The sequence below is a fragment of the Panthera tigris genome, chromosome F2, assembly GCF_018350195.1.
Source record: "Panthera tigris isolate Pti1 chromosome F2, P.tigris_Pti1_mat1.1, whole genome shotgun sequence".
Taxonomy (NCBI): Eukaryota; Metazoa; Chordata; class Mammalia; order Carnivora; family Felidae; genus Panthera; species Panthera tigris.
This window is the reverse complement of record NC_056676.1, coordinates 46,690,113-46,702,089: the sequence shown is the minus strand read 5'-3', so window position 1 is coordinate 46,702,089 and position 11,977 is coordinate 46,690,113. Positions and strand designations below refer to the sequence as shown.

Sequence of the window (11,977 nt, the reverse complement as noted above, 5' to 3'; positions counted from 1 at the left end):
CCATGTTGCTACAAAGGGCCATATTTCATTCTTGTTGCCACGTAGTACTCCATTGTGTCTATAAACCACAATTTTTGTTTATCCATTCATCAGTTGATGGACATTTAGGCTCTTTCCATAATTTGGCTATTGTTGAGAGTGCTGCTATAAACATTGGGGTACAAGTGCCCCTATGCATCAATACTCCTGTAGCCCTTGGGTAAATTCCTAGCAGTGCTATTGCTGGGTCATAGGGTAGCTCTATTTTTAATTTTCTGAGGAACCTCCACAGAGTGGCTGCACCAATTTGCATTCCCACCAACAGTGCAAGAGGGTTCCCATTTCTCCACATACTCTCCAGCATCTATAGTCTCCTGATTTGTTCATTTCATTTGTTCATGTCACTCTGACTGGCATGAGGTGATATCTGAGTGTGGTTTTGATTTGTATTTCCCTGATGAGGAGCGACGTTGAGCATCTTTTCATGTGCCTGTTGGCCATCTGGATGTCTTCTTTAGAGTAGTGTCTATTCATGTCTTCTGCCCATTTCGTCACTGGGTTATTTGTTTTTCGGGTGTGGAGTTTGGTGAGCTCTTTATAGGTTTTGGATACTAGCCCTTTGTCCAATATGTCATTTGCAAATATCTTTTCTCATCCCATTGGTTGCCTTTTAGTTTTGTTGGTTGTTTCCTTTGCTGTGCAGAAGCTTTTTATCTTCATCAGGTCCCAGTAGTTCATTTTTGCTTTTAATTCCCTTGCCTTTGGGGATGCACACACACCTCACTTTGGAAACCATTGTTCTTTGGCATAGAACTTGGGACCTTGGTTTCCCATTTGTTTTTAAGCTGAAGAGCTTCTAGCAACTTAAGGATGCATATGGATCCATAAAAGAGTAAAAGCAAGTGAAATGTATAAAGGGTCCACGCTGCATATAAAACACGCAAAGCCTACAAAAAGTATAAGACCCAGTCTACCCTTGAAAAAGTAGACTGGTAGAAGGTACACGGCAGCACTTCTTGAGTAGTTAGCCCATTTAGTTTGGAATGTGACACTGTGACTTAAGACTGAAGAGAGAGATTTTCCTTAATGTGCATAATGGTGATCTTTGAAACCCTAGAAATGGTGTTTATTTCTAAGGCAGTATATAGTAAAAAGAAAAAGCTGTGTGTAAAACTTTGGAAAGCCTTGCCATTTGGAAGATGGGTAGAGAAGGAGCCAGGAACAGTGACTAAAAGAGCAGGTGACAGGGACACATTGAGCGTACCAGGATACTACGGGCTCCGGGAGTCCTGTGAGAAGAGTGAGCAAAGGCCGGGCAGTCAGAGGCGTGAACTGCCATCATTCAGTGAATGCCTGCTTCGTGCCAGGGTGTGGATTAGATGCATTTCTGAACTGCAGCGGTCGTCATCCCAAGTGCTGCTCTGAGGTCAAGGAAATGCGGTTTCGGGAAAATAGACGGGTTAGAAACTGGGTAGCAAGGAAGCAGATGTAGACCACTGACTTGAGAAGCCCAGGAAGTGTCCTATGGTAAATGTCCATACCTAAGTCAAGGCTTCCTTCAGAGAGGCCCGGAGCCCTGATAGCCAGGGAAACCTGATTGTAGTTCGGCACCAGTGCTCGAGCTTAAAATGTACTTGGCGTTGTCTATTTTTTAGGCACAACTAGCTTAATTTATATTTAAAGTGTTGGCATAAAATACTTAGAAACAAATATGCCATATTCAAATACAGCATCTTAACCGACGTTTTCAGTGTTTTAGTCCTCGGTGACATAAAATATACTAGTCATTCTAGGTAGCATGAAAATAGAGGATACCAAGTTATCGATTCATTTATTTAGGAATATATTGACATTATGATATCCTTCCTGGCCAGTTTAAACTATGAGACTTATTTTAGTCTTTTAACTCAAATGTAATAGTGGTTACTTTCTCAAAAAAAACTCCCAGAAGTGCAATTTCGGAGTTAAAGGTCTCTACACAAGCTTCCACCCTGGCTGTCCTTTGACGTGGGTAAGGAGGCCATGCGTCCCAACGTGTTTTGCGTGGACAAATGGCAGAGGAGCCGTTCGGAAGCTCTTGTTAGCGGTGCAAGGACGATATTTTTAAAATCTATGTTAAAGTGTTTTTGTAAAGTTTCGAGCCCTTTGAGGTGTAGTTCAGTGGTTCTCCAAGACCGTGTGCGATGTGCTGGTGTGTGCTTTCACGCTATGAAAAGCAAGCTGTTAACTAGTGATTGCTGTAAAGTACCAAAGCTTGTAGACTCTTTTATGAATTGGAATGGTTTCAAGACTGTCTGTCCCCTGCAAGAACACCACTTAAGTAGCATTTCAGCATGCTTTCTTCAGAGGGAGAGAAAGAGCTCGAATTACATGCAGCAGGTAGAGAACCACACATACAAACTCTAGGTATGCCTGGTTGTCACAGATGCGAGTGTGAAATCGCATGTGCATCATAGCAGGAAGAAGATAGTTAAGAGTCACTGATGCGGGGGAAATCGCCTAGGTCTGTGTCAGTCGGGCGAACTTAGATTTGAATCTATCCCTGCCATTGAGAACCTGAGTGACTCTGAGCAGTAAACTAACTGCACATCTCTGAATCCCACTGTTCTCGTCTCTGAAATGAGGATAACCACTAGCTATTACATGGTAGAAAGGAAAACCCTCAAACATGGCCCTTGGCCATCTGACAGGTAGCAGCACTCCCTGGAAAAGGAGGTTGTGCAGATACATTTTGGCCCAGGGCATCCGGTCTGGGTAGGTGCAGATATTCAAAATATTTGATGCTGTTTTGTGTTTTGAATGGATAGGCGGTGGGAAATACCTGTCTTAATTTGGAGCTTTTCTTCCCTTCCCTTGTTCTTTACAGTCTGGGTGGTGGTAATTAGTTTGTAGATAATAAGAGTAACTCGTGCTTTGTGGTAAATCATTCAATCCGTACAGACAGATGGAAATAGAAGCCCCTTACTTTTCCATCCATACTGTGAAACTGGTTTTGTTTGTTGGTTGGTTTGGTTTGATTGGTTTGGGTTTCGGCTTCCAAATTCAAAGTGCCACTATTTTTTAATGGTTTGTTTGCACTGTGTAAAGGGGAAAATTCCCATGACCAGAGTCACCCTGCTCAGCTGTGATTTAAAACACCTTGAAAGCTCTAACTACAAAACTCACCAACTCAATATAAAACCGGATTTTAATCGGCCCGCGTTGTGAAAGGCTCTAATTGAAGGGCCGGCCACTTGAGGGAAATGCCACAGCCCGCTGGACACGCCCTACGTGAGGGAGGCCTTGCCTCCACATCCACTTCCATAAGGGTGTTTGGTTGCATGAGCAAAGAACTTGAGGTTTACTGGTATTTTGTTGTTTTGTTCTCGAAAGTCTAACTACAGGCCTAAAAGAATTAATCTTCCTGTTGTGGGATTGATGTGACTACCGGCAGATCCCTGGGGGAAGATAGATTACAAGGAAAACTTGGAGTTTCAAAGGAAATGGTTTTAACGTACCAAGACCACGGAGTGACGCTTATGTCGAAATACAGAGGTTTGCCTTTCATATTCTAAGCTAGTTCTTCATTAACATAACTTGATCTAACGTGAAATAAAAAGTTCAGGGTCAAACGTTTTCACCCAAGAGGTTTGAAATTAGGATCCAATTAACCTGTATCCAAAGCTGATTAGTGGCTGTACCAGTCTGACCAGCCCTGCCACTTACCATATTAAGATGCTTCTACCCAGTAGGGAATAACTTAACCGATCATCCCAAATGATGCCCACTCCTCAGCCACGCTGTCCCTCTGCTTTCCGTAACCTCCTTCTGCCCTACCAACAAAAGGGATGACAGAATAGGGGCCTGGCAGACCCTGCGGCAGCACTGTGGCCCAGGACCTGACTGACCAGCCCGCGCCCCACCAGTTGTTAATACCGTATTTCGAATGTTCGTCCCTGTGTCAACAAGAGCTGAATGGCACTGCAGCGATTAATCCACAACCAGCATTTGGCAGTTTTTCCCTTAAGACCGAACAGAGGAATGTGATGTATGCGTTAAATGGTCAAATGCAAAACTGGGAATGGCAAATCTCAGGGGAAAACCACACGCTTGCTTAACTCTCGTAATTCTTCTGTATTGTCCTCTATTCCTTCTCCCTTTTCCATCTACTCAAATCTTCTCTTATTGCAGCCTGAGAGGACACTGCCCCATTTTGTTTGGTCCATGTATCATTGGGTCTTGACGTGGGTACCTCGAGTCGGTCAGTGTCAGTGTCAGCTGTTCTGTCAATGACGGGATCGCTGGCAGTGTTGATCTTACTGAGCTACTGTTCTAACACTGAGATCCGCTTATTTTTCTTCTAAGGAAAGGCAAAATGTAATTCTGCCCTGTGGCTTACTGCTGCTACCAGATGTTTTATTGACCTTTCATTAGCCTCCCAAAGATCTAACAGTCTATTCTTTTCAGTTCTGATCGTGTTGAGGGGAATGATCGTTTCTTGTCATTTGGGATGAAGCAGTATGGTGTGAGAATTTAGAACGTGGGCTCTGACCTCACCTGTGTTTGAGTTTCAGCCTTGCCTTTTCCCTTTGTGACTTTAGGTAAGTCACCTAACCTGGCCAGACCTATGTAGTCATCGGCAAAGTAGGGACGATGATGAGAGTTAGTTACCTCTTAAATGGGATGTAAGCACTGGATGCTTAGAGCGAGTGTTGAGTAAATGCTAACCATACACAATAAGCAGTCTACTTTTCTGACCCTGGCAGATAAGCCACTTGAATGGGAAAGTCACTTGATTACTCTGAGTTTCAGAAAATGGGAAAGCACCTATGGGACAGTTTGCTCAGCAATTGCCAAGGGCCTTTATGGGACATGATGATGGACAAAACAGACCATTGGTGTTCATGGCGCTTACACAGAAGTAGGGCAAAAAGGATTGATTTTTCAGCCAGAGAAGGTGAAGAAATGCCACGTATACAAGTTATAGAGCCAAATGTGCTTCTCCCTCACAAGAGAGTAGGTTTTATTCTCCACAACACGAGTGAAGCCTTCTAGGAGCTACAGAGACAACGTCAGTAGAACCAAACAAGGGCCAGTAGTTGGTGACTTCATTTACTGAGGGGTTTATAGATGCCTGCGTGTGAACTTAACGCTGCCTGTCTGGAGCACGGGCCTCAGTTGTGCCAGAACTGACCAGGTCAGCCAGTGGTTACCTATTCTGCTAGCTCCTGTGGGGACAAAGGTTAAGTGACATCTGGAATGTATCTCGAGTGATCTGGAACCCTAGGTGGTAAACCAGAAGTTCCGGGGCACAGGTGGTGTTTTTTTTATCTCTTCTAGTTGAAGGTCTTGCCTAGAGGAGGTGTGGGAAGGGAGCAGATGGTTTTACACACAGTATCAGGTAAGAGTTTGTTTTTCTGGACTGCGGTTTATAGTATCAATATTTCAAGGCTCTAAAGGGGCACCTGGGAAACTGATGCCAAAACAGGACTGGAAGTGCAACAGGGTAGGGGACATGCCTGTGAAGGACCGAGGGAGAGGGTAGGAATATTCCTGGAAAGCCTCCAGACTACCAGGCAGTTCTCACGCCTGTGAAGGGAGAACTGATACGAAAGGAAGAACTGGGGAGAAGCGTCAGACTGCCACGCAGTCCTGAGAAAGCTTTCTGCCAGGCCGATGGGGTGTTCCTAAGCAGAAGTCGCCTGAGAGAGGCCTCCTGTGCAGGGGAGGGCTGGGCAGTGGTTGGGGGCCGGGTGAGCAGGGGTGGAGGGTGGCCCCAGAAGGAAGACCGCTGGATCCAACAGGGCCACAACTGGGGCTGTCAGCTGGGTTCCCATGGCCTAGGAAATTTGAGCAGCACACTTTCACGGGTGCCAGAGATCCTACAACCGCATACCTTTATGGGGAGCTGTGGCCTATGAAGGTCGGTCCTTAGCAATCTGTAGACAAAAGACCCACCTCTGGATCATCATTCAGTACCAATCAGCCACGTATCAGGGCCTGGGGGTGCAACCCTAGGCTTGATAGACAGGTCCTTGCCTTCATGCAGTTTGTAGTCCGAGGGGAAGACAGGTATTGTCAAAGTACCACAGGCGTGCCCTTCTCTAGATAGGTGGCCATCAGATTCCTCTCAGGAGGCCAGGTAACCTCGGCCTTGCAGGCTGAGGAAACAGCAAGTACAGAGCCCAGAGGCAAGAAAGAGCCTAGCCTGTTCCAGGACTGGAAGGGCCCCGTGTGCTGGAGTGAAGGGAACATTCGGGATGGTGTGGCATGGGATGAGGTTTGGAGGTGGGCAGGAACCAGATGAGGCAACGCTTTGTCACCTGTGGTGATGCTTTTGGACTTTATTTCAAATGCAGCGGGAAGAATGGAAGATGTTCTGAGAAGGAGAGGGATGTGACTCGATTGGCATTTTGTCGGGAGCACCCTTCCTGCCATGTGGAGGATCATCTGGAACGTGGCGAGCGTGGGAGTGGGAGACAATTAGGAGACTACCAACAATCCTGGGAGATGGCGGTGGAGACTTGGTCCTGGGTGGTGGCAGGAGACGAATGGGCTGACTGAAAAGATTTTAGAGGTAGAACCAACAAGACTTGCTGATGGCTTCTCTATGAATGAGAGAAAAGGAGGAATCAGAGCCCACTGCCAGGCTTCTGGCATAAACTGACCTAATGGGGAAGATGGGTGAGGGGAGAGTTTTGGGAACAGCACGTCAGGAATTTAAGAACTCACCTCTGGACAGGTTTGCGATGGCCATTAGCCCGGCAGCAATGTCAAGTACGTCGTACTTGAAGCACGTGGGTCCAGGTGCGTATATGATTCTCAGGGAGGGATTGGCTGAAGATAGAAATTACAGAGTGGTCAAACATGCAGAAGGTATTTATTTAAAAAAAAAAAATTTTTTTTTTAACGTTTATTTATTTTTGAGACAGAGAGAGACAGAGCATGAATGGGGGAGGGTCAGAGAGAGAGGGAGACACAGAATCGGAAGCAGGCTCCAGGCTCCGAGCTCTCAGCACAGAGCCCGACGCGGGGCTCGAACTCACGGACTGTGAGATCATGACCTGAGCCGAAGTCGGACGCTCAACCGACTGAGCCACTCAGGCGCCCCCATGCAGAAGGTATTTAAAGCTATGGGACTGGGTAAGGTCACTTCGAGGGGAGGAGCCCTGAGCAGAAGCCAGCAGTCAGATGAAGTAGAGGAAGAGGAGTCAAGAAAGGAGAGCAGAACCAGGGGAGGAACCAGTCGAGCAGCTCAGAGAGGAGGGTGCCTCAGGGAGGGAGCACTCACTCCCTGGTAAGTGTCTCAGAGAGGAGAGCCAGGAAGAGGAAGCTAGCAAAGTCTTGGCGGCAGGTGGGCATATTGGTGATCTTAACAAGATCATTTTGGAGTGGTGACAAGGGAAGCCAAAAATAAATGGGTTAACGAAGGAACGGGAGTTGGGAAGGTGGAAAGAGCAGGGGTAGAGCGCCCATCTCAAGAGTTCTCTTGTGAAACTGAGGGAAGGGCTAATCACTGGAGGAGGAGAGTCTGTGGAGTCTCAGAGAATCTTAAATATGTGTGTGTTCTAAAAATGGAGTATATTCGGGGCGCCTGGCTGGCGCAGTCAGCACCCGACTCTTGATTTGGGGTGGTAGGTTCGAGCCCCGTATTGGGTGCAGAGATTACTTAAAAATAAAATCTTGAAATAAAATGGGACAAGTTGTAAAAAGAACATCGAGACTAATAGTCTTTGTCCCACTTTGCCGATTAGATCCTCAAACAAAACAGAACAAAACCTGCCCGCAGCCACTGGGTAGAGACGGCTGGGTCCACACGCACTCCCACTGGATCAGGACGGTTGGGGTGAGTGTTAGCAGGTAGGAGTCCTTGGAGGTGGTCCCGAGTGGCATCAGTCAGATGTCTCTAACCTAGGTGTGAGGTGACGAACCGGAAGCTCCTGAGAGTGCTGACTGAGGACTTCGGCAAGGCCAGCCTCTGACGGCTTCGATAAAGACCTGTGGCAGCAGGAGAGAGAAGCATTCCCCTTCCTCAGCAGGCAACAGCAGCAACTAGAGGAAGGGCCAGGTTGGCACGCGGGCCTTGGGAACATGAAGGCGGACACTCGACAAGTAACAAGGTCTCCTGAGATCCAGCCGCACCGCACGCTGCCAGTCAAGATTTGCCAGGTGTAGGGCAGACAAGCAGCCGGCTATTCACAGCGCAAAAGGTCGTGAGCCAAAAGTCCTCTGTTGTCGTTCCTTTTGTGAGGGTTTTCCAAGTTCTTGATGGTTTCTGGCAAGCAGTTGACCTGGAGAGCAACTGTCACGCCAGAACGATGGATTTCTGGTGAGAGCCAAAGTCTACCTGGGAAGATCTGGAAAAATGTGCTTGCCAGAAATTCCATAATTTCACCAAAAGGCCTTTACGCTGACATTTGAAAGGGTGAGAAAAGAGCTCAGGTGAAACTGTAAATGTTGGTATTCATAAGAAAGTGTGTGTGGCTGAGACAGAGCAGTTGGAGAATCTGTTAATTTTCATGGAACGATGGGAAAGGGTAAGGAATCTTATAATGGGTTTCAAGTTAGGAGATTGTATTAGGCAAAGGGAACTTGCGATGTTAACACCTGGAATCCCCAGGTACCCCAGAAGCAGGGTGAGGACTGGGATATGGAAGGCCTAATATAAGGGGTGACAGGGTCAGTGTGTGTCCCCAAATTAGAAGTGAAGTGACGACAAGTGATTTCGCCGTGGGGGTTATTACAAAACTTGGGGACCACGGGATCCAGCATCTGTAGGCCATGGTCTCCGAATCCTGATTCGAGAAAGAGGCAAGATGGAGTTAAGCATGTAGTTCAGTTCTCTGATCCTTTACCAGAATGGTCTACTAAAAGCACGCGTTTGGCAAACTTGTGACGTGTTGATGATTTCATCGCTGAGATGAAGAATGAAAAATGACAGCCTATTTAGATAGACTTTTCTCCTAAAAGGAAACATGTATGGTTGCAAGTTCACAGTTTCATATAGAAAAGGTATTGAGACTAACAGTGGAAAAGGGGTGTGGGAAAAAGAGCAAACACCGTGCCCAGATTCTAGTAGGGAGAGCCTGGGTAAGCAGAGAGCGTGGCTCTAGGGCAGGATGGGGCTCAGCTCTGGGGTGTAGGAGGCTTTGCTTGGATGGGGTGCACACTGTGGTAAGTTTAGAGACCCCTGGGTAGGACTTCATGGCCAGAAAGGAAAAGGGGCCATGGTATAAGAGAGCCCTCAGAAAGGCAGTTTGGTCACATGAAAGAAGGCACTCGGGTACCTCAGAGGCCCCGGGACAGTGACGGAGCGCTCTCCTGGGTGGGAGGTACCCGGAGGGCTCCTGAAGCTGAGGCTTTTCCGACTGGGGCTAGTCAGCACTTAGAAATTGTGTTTAGATGTATGGAAACCAATTTGACAATAAATTATATTAAAAAAAGAAATTGTGTTTAGAGGGCAAAGGTTAAGAAAGGAGGGGCATGGTGTAAAGACAACAGCTGACCAAAAATTGCAGGACACGGCTGGGGAGGGATTGGTAAAGAATCAACCCGGAAATGATGGGGAACTTCCAGAAAACATGGCTTTGTCAGCATCTGTTTCTGTGGTCCAGGATCAGGCTTTTCCCTTTGGATCTGCTGAACTCTAAGCCATCCCCAGTCCATCAGGGTCACGACTAACACTGAGAAGTTCTGCTGTGAATATACTGAACGGTGTCCCACGCATGTGCCACTGGCTAAGGCTGTGGACGGGAGCGTCAGCATCGCTTGGCCTGCAGGTAATAAATGCAGATTCCTGACCACCCCCGCCTTCCTTCTGTCCTCAACCACTTCAGAATGGAGCTCCACCCCCCAGGAATCTGTATTTCAGACATGGTCCTCAGATGATTCTATCCAAAAATAGAGTTTCAGAATCACCAAGCTAAGTAGTCTGCCCCCACCCCTGATGCTCAGGGCCCCCATGGGTATGTGGGCTTACAGCCTGAAGGTCTCTTTTTATCTGCCACAGCTTCACTGCAGCTGAAGAGACAACAGACAAGATTTCCTATGGAATAGAGCCTTTAAAAAAGTCATAACTTTTCTAATGGTTCGATTTGCAGTGATTTTCAATTCTACACGTTAGAAAAATACAGATGTCCAGGCCCCCAGCCCAGCTCAATTAAGTCAGGATGTCTGGGGTGGGTTCCAGGCTTTTTTTTTTTTTTTTTTTTTTCCTTTCTGTTTTGTTTTGCCTTTATCTTTCAAAGTGGTTCTGATGTACAGCCAGGGTGGAGAACCGTCCCTGTTTAAACGTTAGAAGGACTCTATTCTTCGTGATACCTTTAAGTCAACAAATAACTCCTTTCCGGTTCCTCTCCATCAAAGATACCTCTCTGAATTAGAAAGGATGAAACAAATCTGGTTAAAAGAGAACACTCTATCTATAGAGGTGCTGCACAAAATAGATTTGTGTCTCTTGGCCCCAAAAACTTGCTTTCAGGGCGCTGAAAAGATTTGCAGATAAAACTGAGTAGCCATGGGTTCTTACAGGGCATGGGAAATGAGAACGTCAAAAGACAGGAGTCACAGAAACATCAGCCCAATTGTCCCAAAGGTGACTCATGGACAGTACAAGCCAGTAAGTCCGCATCTGTTTCCTGGAAACGTTATAGCATGCTTAATTAAAAAGTTGTGTGACTTTAAAGAATCAGTAAGGAAGAGCAGACCGTTCCTGTTTGGGTAGGTCAGGGAGTGCTGGCGATGGAGGTTGTCCCCACATCTGACAAGATCGCACAAAATAACCTCACATGCCATGGGGGAGAGATGTGGACCGAGTTATTACTCAGTTTATGTGAATTTACAGCCTGCTTGAACACATCCAAAGGGACCTCTAGTCCTGTTTCTTTCTTTCTTTTTTTTTAACGTTTATTTATTTTTGAGACAGAGAGAGACAGAGCATGAACGGGGGAAGGTCAGAGAGAGAGGGAGACACAGAATCTGAAACAGGCTCCAGGCTCTGAGCCGTCAGCACAGAGCCCGATGCAGAGCTCGAACTCATGGACCGCGAGATCATGACCTGAGCCGAAGTCGGCCGCCCAACTGACTGAGCCACCCAGGCGCCCCTCTAGTCCTGTTTCTAATACTAAGATTCTTTGAAAGCTATAGTTGTGAACCTTCTTATGAAAGTGAATTTAATGGAAGGGATTTTGTCCCAAGTGATGTTATACTCTAACCGAGGAAGATACGCGTATATATTCTCAGAATTAGAAAGAATGAAACAAATATGGTTAAAAGAGAGCACCATATAGGTACCTGTACAAAATATAGTTATGTATCTTGGCCACACATACCCACACACAAACACATATATTTGGGGACAGGGTTGGAATAGCCCAACTCATATTCTTCCACATTAAACCCGTCTAAAACCTCCCCCCCCCCCCCCCGTAACACTGTGCAATAATATGTAACAGACTGTGGCTTATTGGTCTCTTGGTCCAATCTCAGCTGTTGTTTCTCGCCTTTAACTTTGGTGACTCACTTGCACTCCATTCTTAGTTCTTATGCAGATAATAGAGAACCGTCTTAGCAAGAGCTGCCCTGATTTCACTCCCTTGCGGATGTCCGAGGCCCAGCCTGCTGTCACGCAGTGTGTATCCACACTCTCTGCACAAGTTCATCTCCTAACAAACCACACGGGCTCCAAGCATATTCTGCAGACTTAGCAGAAGACTGCATTTTGGAGATGTTTGCTTCTCAAAGAATCTCCCGTTACACACACACACATACACACACACACACACAAGCCACAAGGAAGGCTGGGAAATGTCTTTATTTGGGGCAACCAGTAAAAACTGATATTCTATTAAGAGAGGAAGAGAACAGACATTGGAGCACAAGTAGTCTCTCTAGCATATTCCTGGAAAATATAACATTTAAGAAGGGCCGGGGGGGTGGCTCAGGGCGGGAGGCATCCTCACCTCATCCAAAGAGTGACATCTGGCTTAAAGTACTCAAGTGACCATCAAAAAGGCTTGTG

General features: G+C 46.6%; 1 long non-coding RNA gene across 8 annotated transcripts; it reads left to right on the top strand.

The window, feature by feature from the left end:
- Positions 1-704: 704 nt before the first annotated feature.
- On the top strand, positions 705-10,863 carry LOC122234988. Of its 8 annotated transcripts, XR_006213007.1 has the most exons (5): positions 705-4,559; positions 5,299-5,359; positions 6,318-6,535; positions 7,713-9,737; positions 10,489-10,863. It is a non-coding gene; the product is annotated as an uncharacterized LOC122234988 (long non-coding RNA). The 8 variants fall into 8 exon arrangements; XR_006213004.1 differs by having other exon boundaries at positions 705-3,513; positions 4,426-6,535; XR_006213005.1 differs by having other exon boundaries at positions 5,299-6,535.
- Positions 10,864-11,977: the final 1,114 nt, after the last annotated feature.